The sequence below is a fragment of the Arachis ipaensis genome, chromosome B3, assembly GCF_059453495.1.
Source record: "Arachis ipaensis isolate K30076 ecotype BB chromosome B3, ASM5945349v1, whole genome shotgun sequence".
Lineage (NCBI taxonomy): Eukaryota > Viridiplantae > Streptophyta > Magnoliopsida > Fabales > Fabaceae > Arachis > Arachis ipaensis.
In genome coordinates this window covers 57,593,840-57,604,093 of record NC_142438.1, presented here as the reverse complement: position 1 = coordinate 57,604,093, position 10,254 = coordinate 57,593,840, and the positions used below count along the sequence as shown (strand labels likewise).

Sequence of the window (10,254 nt, the reverse complement as noted above, 5' to 3'; positions counted from 1 at the left end):
CATAAGCTTTATTTGATTAATTAGTAATGCCAATGCATTACGTAATTAACGTAAAGCTTCATTTGTTTCATTCATTGCCAATTGTCATTAATAATTAAATGCACACATGCTTTAATTATTAATTCAATGATAATGCATGTATAAGGCATTAATGTATCACGTTACTAATGCCAAGGCTTTATGGTTCATGGGCCACGCTTTTAAAAGCATGGCCTAAAGTTCCAAAGCGTGCTCAATCTTCAAAGCGTGCTCAATCTTCAATTGTGCTTTTTTTGCTTCTTTTTCTACTTATTTCCTACAAATTTATAAAATCAAAAGATCAAAGCAATATACTATTTAAACACTAAAACACTCAATAATTAAGCATAAAACATTAATTTCTTGTATGAAAAAGCATAGAAAAACCTAACATGATGCGCAGTCATCACTGGATCATAGGCATCTCCATCATAGGAGGTGTCTTGAGTACTGCCAGCAGCAGCTTGCATTCCAATCAAATGCTGAGAAATATATTGACCTATTGGGTCAAGATTTTGTTCTGAGCCAATATGGCATTCACAGTGTCAACCTCTAAAACTCCTTTCTTCTGAGCTAACCCATTGTTCACAGGATTTCTCTCAAAAGTGTACATGAATTGGTTATTTGCAACCATCTCAATGAGTTCCTGTGCCTCTGCAGGCGTCTTCTTCAAGTGGAGTGATACACCAGCAGAATGATCTAAGGACATCTTGGAGATCTCAGATAGACCATCATAGAAAATTCCTATGATAGACCATTCTGAGAGCATGTCAGGAGGACACCTCCTGATTAGTTGCTTGTATCTTTTCCAAGCTTCATAGAGGGATTCACCCTCTTTTTGTCTAAAGGTTTGAACTTCCACCCTGAACTTACTCATCTTTTGAGGTGAAAAGAACTTTGCCAAGAAATTATTGACCAACTTTTCTCAAGAGTCTATGCTTTCCTTAGGTTGAGAATCCAACCATATCCTAGCTCTGTCTTTAACAGCAAAAGGGAAAAACAAAAGTCTATAGACCTCAGGATCCACTCTATTGGTCTTAATAGTATCATAGATTTACGAGAATTCAGAGAAGAACTGATGTGGATCTTCTAGTGGAAGTCCATGGAACTTACAATTCTGTTGCATTAGAGAGACTAACTGAGGCTTAAGCTCAAAGTTATTTGCTCAAATGGCAGGTATAGAGATACTTCTGCCATAGAGGTTAGAAGTTGGTGCAATAAAGTCACCAAAAACTTTTCTTGCATCTGCTCCATTATTTTGTTCAGCTGCCATGTCTGTACTTTCAATTTCTTGTTCGAAAAGTTCTGTGAGATCTCTTCCGGAGTATTGTGCTTTAACTTGTTGTAAACGCTTCCTTAGGGTCCTCTCAGGTTCAGGATCAAGATTAAAGAGAGGTTCTTTATCCTTGTTCCTGCTCATAAACAAGAAAAAAAAAACAAAAAATAAGAAGAATGGGAGCTCTATGTCAAAGAATAGAGAACTCCCTGTGAGATGTGAAGAAGAAAAAAGAATGAAGATAGAGAGAAGAGACAAAGAATTCGAATAAAGGAAGGTAGAGAATTCGAAAATTAGAAGTAAAAAGAGAAAGTAAAATTAAAATATTTTTGTTCTTATTTATATTTATTAATTAAATTAAAAAGATTTGAAAACTTGAATGTGATTTTCAAAAAAGAAGAGAGAGAAAGAGAAGAGAAGTTTTCAAAAAATAGAAGAGAGAGGAATTAGTTAGGAAGTTTTGAAAAAGAAGAAAGAGGAAACAAATAACTAATTAAGAAAGATCTGAAATTAAGATAAGATAGAAGATTTGAAAAACATTTAATTTTGAAATTCAAAATTAGAAAATATAAGAATTTGAAAAGATTTTTAAAAAGATTTGATTTTGAATTTTAAAATTGAAACAAGATAACATAAAGATTTGAAAAAGATTTGATTTTTGAAAAGATTTTATTTTGAAATTTGAAATTTGAATTTTAAATTTTGAAATTGAATTTTAAAATTTGAATTTGAAATAAGATAAGATAAGATTTTTGAATTTTAAAGAAAGATAAAAAGATAAGATAGTGATTTGAAAAAATTTTAAATTTTAAAATTTAAAAGAAAGATAAGATAAGAAAGAATCAAATTTAAAAGAAAAGATTTGAAAAGATTTAAAAAGATGAGATTTGAAATTTGAAATTAAGATAAGATAAGATAATGATTTGAAATTAAAATTTGACATTTTTTTGGAATTTTCGAAAATTAAGATAAAAAGATATTTGTTTAATTTTTTGAATTAATGAAGAAAGAGAAAAACCAATGTTCTGAAAATCGGACCGGACCGGCCAGTTGAACCGGTTAAACCGGGAACCGGTGAAAAAATGGTCCGGTCTTCCTCCTAAAACCGCCAATTTCAAAACCATTGGAAAACTGACGAACCGGCAGAAAACGGCCGGTTGGGCCGGACCGGAAATTGGCCAGTTCTTAAAAAAACAAACCCACGCCGCGTCACTTACCTCCCTCCCCCAAACGCCTTCGCGAATCAAATGCCATAAGTCCCTCACCACTCACTAACCCTAGCTTCTTCAAGAATTCAGAACCCAAACCAAAAACCTTGCCTCTTCAACGGATTCGACGCCGCCGCTCATCGTTGTAGGCGCCTCCGCGGCCTCCTCCTCCCCCCTGTTCCAAACCAAATCCCTAGCTCGGCACGTCGTCGTCGTGTTGTCTTCTAGCTTCGCTGTTCGAGGCTTCGAGTTCGAGATGCTTGCCGTGGTGTCGTCGTCGTCGTCTTGCTCTCAGTTGAAGGTTAGTGGCACTGTTTAGTGATTCCCTTTTATGCTCTGTTGAGTCTATGTTGAAACTTGAATGTCTGATAATTAGTGATTTCTAAATCTGAAATGACATAAATCATTGGTTTTGTGTTGTTGAAATTTTGTTGTTGAAATGGATTTGTTATGTTGCTGGCCTGCTGCTGCCATTTTTTAATTTTTGAGTATGATGTTTCTTAATTTTTGTTGAAATAGTTATTGATTTGAAGGTTAGGGTGATTATTTGTTCTGGAACTGAGTCTACTGTTTCACTGCCTGATGGGAAAGTAAGTTCTCCCCATCCTCCATTGGATTTGTCCTGCTCGTCGCCCTCTTGATGGTCAGTGACTTTGGTGTGCACTTGTTCTTTGTTTTTCGTTTTATTCTGACTCTTTGTTCTGAAATCAACAAATCATTGAATGATTATATTGATTATAGGGTTTTGTGTCTTTGTTCAAATTTGCAGAATGTCCCCGGAATTCTTTGCTGAGAACAAGAACATTGCAGTATTTGATAATGTAGGAGTGGCGTGTCTAATTTTTATGTTTCTATTGATTTTGTGATTTGTTTGTATTTATATTATGTGGATTTCATATCAGCCAGGAAAATCTCTTTATACTACTGTTAGAGAGCTCGTGGAGAATTCGCTTGACTCAGCGGAATCGATATCGGAGCTTCCGGTAGTTGAGATAACCATGTGAGTTTGCATTTGAAAGTACAATGAACTAGTAAATGATTGATTGTTCCACGCTGACATGGTTGTTGCAGTAAGGAGATAAAGAAAAGCAAATTTAATTCTATGATCGGTCTCATTGACTCCGGGTGAGTTGTTGTGGAGTTGTACGATGATTATAAGACTGAGAAGGTCCATGAGGTGTGTTTGATTACATTATTATTGAGTTAGTTATGCCATAATGCGAAATACTAGACTGTGTCGAACTGTATTGTTGTGTGGTATCAATTTTTAATTATAGCAATACACTTGAAGCAAGTGGAACGAACCACTAATTTTTTGTGGCTCTGCTGCGCTGCTGCTATTTTGTGTTTTTGTTGAAATCATTGAATGGCTATTTGATTTCTGGGTTCTGGTTTGACTGTGCTGCTGCTGCTTTGTGTTTTTGTTAAATTTGTAGATGATTATTTGATTATTTAGCTCAGGGTTGTGTGTTTTGTCAATTTGCTTGACTTTAATATTAATTAAGTGCTTTGTAGCTGTATTTTCTCTTTAAAATTTCTTTTCCAATTTTGTATTATAGTGGAAATTGAGATGGATTCTACATTCTAGTACTCCACAATTTTGTATTAAGTGCTGGGAGAGTAATACTTTTATGCTGATGTTGTGTTATGCAATTTTGTGACTTAATTATGCTCATATAGTTATAATTTATTTATTATTTTATTATAAAATGATTTTTTCGGTTGAACCACGGTTGGACCGGTTAGACTAATAAACCAGTGAACCAATGACTAAAACGGTTTGATGACCGGTCCGGTTTTCAGAACCTTGAGAAAAACAACTAAAATACACCAAACTTAAAATTTTTACATCAAAGACACTCACTTTTTCAAAAATTGAAAGGAAAAACACCAAAAGACACCAAACTTAAAACTTTAAAGATCAAAACAAGAAAAGAAATAAGAACAACTTGAATACCAAGAAAGAACACTTGAGACCGTTTCGAAAATTTTAAAGAAAAGATAAACACAGAAGGGGCACCAAACTTAAAAATTGACACTAGACTCAAACAAAAGACACAATTTTTGAAAATTTTTTGAAAAGAAAGCAAGAAAGTTCGAAACTTTAATAAGAATAAGAACAAAAGACTCAAACAAAAGATAAAGATTAATAAAGAAAAGCAAAGATTTTGAAAAACAAGATAATCCGATAATTTATCAAATCTGAACAATCCCCGGCAACGGCAACAAAAACTTGGGGCATAAAACTGGCTCCGCAGAATTTGCACAGATAGACCAGCAAGTATACCGAGTCGTCTAAGTAATACCTCAGCTGAGTGAGAGTCGATCCCACGGAGATTGTTGGTTTGAGCAAGCAGTGGTTATCATGCAAATCTTAGTTAGGCAGATAGAAAATATAGTTTGTCATGGAAAAACGCATAAAACAGATAATAAATAAAATATTACTAGATAGATGAGAAATCAATGGTGATAGAACGGTTGACGCTTCGGAGATGCTTTGTCTTTCCGGATTAACTTTTCTTACTGTCTACTTCAATAACTTTCTGATTCCTTCAATGGCAGCCGTAAGTGATTAACTCATGTCCTCTCATTAAGTTAACCTCCTCTACTGCAGCTATCCACCATGTTGAGATGACTCATGTCCTCTCATCAAGCCACCTCTAGGTTTCTCACTGTAGCAGAAGATGAAGCTCTAAGCAATCCACTTCCCTTCACGATCCTACTCAAGGTGCCATAGACAAGGCAGATCTTTTGGATCAGAAACTGCTGCTTCTCTGACTCTAGCCTTAGCGCCACAGAGACCTCACGCACCCATAGTCAACGGGATTTCATGTCATGTATCCAAAGTTGCTCAGATGCTCTATTGAAATCTGCAATGCAATCTCTAGCTTTAGTTCAGTGCTATTCGGGTCAGGACTCGCACGGAACCCATGTAGAACAAGGGTGATTGTCACGGGTCACCCTCAATTCATGAGATGAAGAACGAGAATGCATAAGAAAATAGAATCAGACATATTGAACTAGAATAGTAATATTATTAATCCATGAAACTCAACAGAGCTCCTAACCTTGACCTTAGGATGTTAGTGACTCATGCTGTTCGAAAATACAATGGAAAACGTAAAAGTGGGCAAGAGTCCTCTAACAAGGGTGAGCTCTTGTATATATATACTAATCTGCTAACTAAAGATTACAGAAATAAGATAAACTAGTTTTGTAGTGCGAAAATCCACTTCTTGGGCCCACTTGGTGAGTGTTTGGGCTGAGTTTGAGTGTCTCCCACGAGCTAGTACCCCTTAGGGGCATTGAACGCTGGCTAAGGACTCCCTTTTGTGCATTGGACGCCAGCTGCTCCCCTGTAGGCGCTGAACGCCAGGAATGGGGCTAGTGGCTGGCGTTAAACACTAGTTTTAGGCCTTCATTTCCAAAGAAAAGTATGAACTATTATATATTTCTGAAAAGCCCTGGTTTTTAGCTTTCCATATTCATTGAGAGCGTGCCATTTGGACTTCTATAGCTCCAGAAAAACTCCTTTGAGTGCACGAAGGTCAGATCCTAACAGTATCTGCAGTGCTTTCTCTGTCTCTGAATCACACTTCTGGTCAAGCTCCTCAATTTCAGCCAGAAAATACCTAAAATCACCATAAAACACACAAACTCAAAGTAGAATCCAAAAAAGTGAATTTTGCACTAAAACCTATGAAAATATAATAAAACTTAAACAAAACATAATGAAAACTATATGAAAATGATGCCAAAAAGCGTATAAAATATCCGCTCATCACCAAGTAATGCAAACTCAAACAAAATAGACAAATGCACATGATGTATGCCTGCCTTATGGCTGATGATATCATCTATCAGTTATATAGCCAAATCCGACATGTCCAGTAGCTAACCCTGGATAGTCTCTTCGTGCGTGCATCCCCATGAGTCAATGGAGTATCGAGTCTCAACCTGAATCTGAACATCCACCCTCAGCTTAGTCAGCTTCTGGGGTGGGAAGAATTTGGTCAGAAACCCATTAACCACCTTGTCCTAAGAGTCAAAGCTCTCCTTGGGTTGAGTGTCTAGCCACTACTTTGCTTTGTCCCTCACAACAAATGGGGGCTAGCCACTACATCTACCCAAGAAAACTCGTATCTTCAAATAAGTGGAAGTGCATAAGCCAAGTAATAATTTATTATTAATCATTCATTATCAATTATGTCATCATTCATAACATCATCATCATCATTTCTGCACTTCCTCAACCATAAACCATTATTTCAAAATCTTTCTTCACCGTCAACTTAACTACTTCTCTAGGTTTACCCCTCTCCCTAAGATTTAAAACTAAATTAGGGACTTTAGAAGGTAACTATAGAGGTTTAGAAGTTAGAAAATAGGTTGAAAGCACAAAAAATCCACTTTTTTCAAAACACAAGGGTTCTGCGTACGTATGCCATGTTTTGCATACGCGGGGGTGTTATTTGTCAAACTCACATACGCAACCCTCATTTGTGTACGCGAGCCCCTCGGATAGAAAAGATGTCCTACGTCGCGTGGTACTTGCCGGCGAACGCGAGCCTGTAAGATTTTCTTTTTGCGTACACATGCACACGTCCGCGTACGTGGGATGTTTAGACAGAGTCCATAGTCCGTGTCGCATGTGTGTTCAATACGCATGCCCTCCAAAAGTGTTAAAAAGTTGTCAAGTCCTGCAAAATTCACTTTTGCACACTGAACTTCCAACGCGCATAACTCTTTCATTAAAAATTACTTTTAGTTTGTTCTTCAAACGGCGTAAACTTCATGACTTAATTTTCGTTTGAAACAAGTTTGATAGGAATTGGGGGTCCGGAAGCCAAGTTATGGCCCGTCAAAGTTTGGTTAAAAAATTAGTTTTTTACAAAATCACCAAAACCTCTATTTTTACCAACTTCTATTTCAAAACCAATGATTTTCCACTTCAAAACAATACCAATTGTGTACAAAACCATTCCATCTTCTCCCCATCACACCACATAACCATTTTCACCCCAAACAAATCCACATCAAATTAACACAACTCATTATTCATTAAACTACCATCATCATAGTTCATTATCATCATCAAGCACCAAAATCATCAATTCTCAATTCATTCTTAAGATAACTCAATAATTTCATCAAGATTACTAACCATTAACATGCTTACACATTCCAACCTAATCTATGGTCAACTAGGCTACGTTGTCACATTACATTATATATTATCCACGAGAAACTAAAACCATACCTTGGCCGATTCCTCCCTAATGCCAAAGCACCTCAAATATCTCCGTTCCACAACCGTCCAAGGCTCCAACTCCTTTCCAATCACAAATTCAGCTCCCAAGGCTCCAATTCAAGCTCCCAACATCATCAATATATCTCCAAAACACAAAATTCAATCTAATTTCACACAATACCACTATAATCAACATAGAGTTCATAATTTCAAATAGGAAACAACGGTTTGAATGTTCTTACCTTACCCCACAACTGTTTCTAACCAAAATACTACAATTCCCACAAGCTAGTTTGATCTTAACACGTCAAAACATCAAAAATTTGAATACCCAAATATCCAAATTTTGAAATTGGGGAAGGAGAAACTGAGTGTGTAGGTGAGATATCCTTACCAAATTGTTTACTACGCATTGTAAAGTGATGAGCGGATAATTTATATGCTTTTTGGCATTGTTTTTACTTAGTTTTTAGTATGATTTAGTTGGTTTTTAGTATATTTTAATTAGTTTTTAATTAAAAATCACATTTCTGGACTTTACCATGAGTTTATATGTTTTTCTGTGATTTCAGGTATTTTCTGGCTGAAATTGAGGGAGCTGAGCAAAAATCTGATTCAGGCTGAAAAAGGACTGCTGATGCTGTTGGATTCTGACCTCCCTGCACTCAAAGTGGATTTTTTCTGGAGCTACAGAACTCCAAATGGCGTGCTCTCAATTGCGTTGGAAAGTAGACATCCAGGGCTTTCCAGCAATATATAATAGTCCATACTTTTCTCAAGGATAAATGACGTAAACTGGCGTTCAACGCCAGTTCTATGTTGCAGTCTGGCGTCCAGCACCAGAAACAAGTTACAAGTTAGAGTTCAACGCCAGAAACAGGTTACAATCTGGCGTTGAACGCCTAAAACAGCCCAGGCACGTGAGAAGCTTAAGTCTTAGTCCCAGCACACACCAAGTGGGCCCCAGAAGTGGATTTCTGCACTATCTATCATAGTTTACTCATTTTCTGTAAACCTAGGTTACTAGTTTAGTATTTAAACAACTTTTAGAGATTTATTTTAGAACTCATGACATTTTAGATCTGAACTTTGTACTCTTTGATGGCATGAGTCCCTGAACTCCATTGTTGGGGGTGAGGAGCTCTGCTGTGTTTCGATGAATTAATGCAACTATTTCTGTTTTCTATTCAAACATGCTTGTTTCTATCTAAGATGTTTATTCGCACTTCAATATGATGGATGTGATGATCTGTGACACTCATCATCATCCTCAATCTATGAACGCGTACCTGACAACCACCTCCGTTCTACCTTCGATTGAATGAACATCTCTTGGATTCCTTAATCAGAATCTTCGTGGTATAAGCTAGAATCCATTGGCAGCATTCATGAGAATCCGGAAAGTCTAAACCTTGTCTGTGGTATTCCGAGTAGGATTCAGGGATTGAATGACTGTGACAAGTTTCAAACTCACAAGGGCTGGGCGTAGTGACAGACGCAAAAGGATCAATGGATCCTATTCCAGCATGAGTGGGAACTGACAGATGATTAGCCGTGCGGTGACAGCGCACCTGGACCTTTTTCACTGAGAGAATGGATGGTAGCCATTGACAACGGTGATCCACCAACACACAGCTTGCCATAGGAGGAACCTTGCGTGCGTGAAGAAGAAGACAGGGAGAAAGCAGAGATTTAGAAGACAAAGCATCTCCAAAACTCCAACATATTCTCCATTACTGCAGAACAAGTATTTAATCCATGCTCTTTTATTCTTCGAAATTCATACTGATAATTATAATTGATTTCCTGACTAAGATTTACAAGATAACTATAGATTGCTTCAAGCCCACAATCTCCGTGGGATTCGACCCTTACTCACGTAAGGTATTACTTGGACGACCTAGTGCACTTGCTGGTGTGTGGTACGAGTTGTGAAAAGTGTGATTTACAATTCGTGCACCATAGAGCAAGACGCCGTAGTCGCGTAGCCGCAAAAGATGCGGCGATCGGAGCTTCGGATTGAAAGTTATGGCAAATTGAAATCAAGAACAACGGTTTGGGTTTCTTGTTCTTCTCCCTTTGTGTTTTTTAGCATGGAAACTTATGAGGAAGGGAAGAATGAGCTGAAGCTCATATGGGTGGAGTGAATTGGTTGGGCTTTCGGTGCAGTTTGGGCCCAGTTTATCCAGTTCGGCCTGTTGGCCTGGTTTTAGGCCAAATTCTTTCAAAATTAGTGTTGAAATTTGTATTTTAATATCTCTATCTCTCTGGATCAATAAAATTTAATTTTTTAATTTATTTGATTAATAATTAATTTATTGACTAAGTATTTACTAATTACGCGAGGTTTACAAGGCGGTGGAGGGGCACCATCTAGCTGGCTTCCGTAAGAGGATTCCGGTGCCGTAGTGTCCGTCGCTGGAGGCGGCATCGTTGAGACAGTGGACTGCTGAGAGGATGGAGGCAGCATCATTTCCGTAGATGTAGGGATGTAGTTGGGG

The 10,254-nt window shown here is 37.3% G+C and overlaps 1 non-coding gene across 1 annotated transcript; it reads left to right on the top strand.

Moving 5' to 3' along the window:
* The first annotated feature begins 785 nt into the window (after nt 1–785).
* On the top strand, nt 786–889 carry LOC148570745 (small nucleolar RNA R71). The gene has a single exon (XR_015908933.1). It is a non-coding gene; the product is annotated as a small nucleolar RNA R71 (small nucleolar RNA).
* The last annotated feature ends 9,365 nt before the right edge of the window (nt 890–10,254 follow it).